The sequence below is a fragment of the Lupinus angustifolius genome, chromosome LG05, assembly GCF_001865875.1.
Source record: "Lupinus angustifolius cultivar Tanjil chromosome LG05, LupAngTanjil_v1.0, whole genome shotgun sequence".
NCBI classification, from domain to species: domain Eukaryota; kingdom Viridiplantae; phylum Streptophyta; class Magnoliopsida; order Fabales; family Fabaceae; genus Lupinus; species Lupinus angustifolius.
Genome location: NC_032013.1, coordinates 25008710 through 25009324, shown reverse-complemented (window position 1 = coordinate 25009324; position 615 = coordinate 25008710).

Here is a 615-nt window from a genome sequence, read left to right as displayed (position 1 = left end):
AAGCTGGTTCACCTTCCACTCGGGACCGCAGTGACCCCTATTATTCACTCATCTTGCAAGAAACCCGTTTGGCGAAATTCCAAGGTCGCAAATCCACGTACGTAAGGTATGTTGATTTAACCTGGTTGGCGAAACAGAATTTTAGTTTCCCGCATGATATGGAGGCTCAGGGAGCCGTTCAGTTTTTGGAATTAAAAGGACAAGTTTACCTTGCTCTAGTTAGGGAATTCTATGCTAAGTTTAGATATAAGGATGGAAAGTATTGGTCTATGATTTCTGGTAATCTGTTTGAGCTGAATGATGATCTGTTTATGAATGTTGGCGGGTTATCATCTTCTGGTTATGGTATAGGGGATTGTTCCTGGGTTAAGGACAACTTTGATCATGTTGAAGTCGATAAGTCATTCCTTTGAGGCCCTCATTTGTACATTCAGGGTCAACTGACCAAAGCTGGGTCGTTATCTGTTGAGAACAGGCTGTTGCATTATGTTATTGCTTATATACTAGTACAGAGGAACACAAATCACGCACAACCTACTGTGAATGATTTGCGTTTCATGTATGCTATAAAGAATAATTTCATGATCAACTGGCCTGAGGAGATTCTGAAAATTA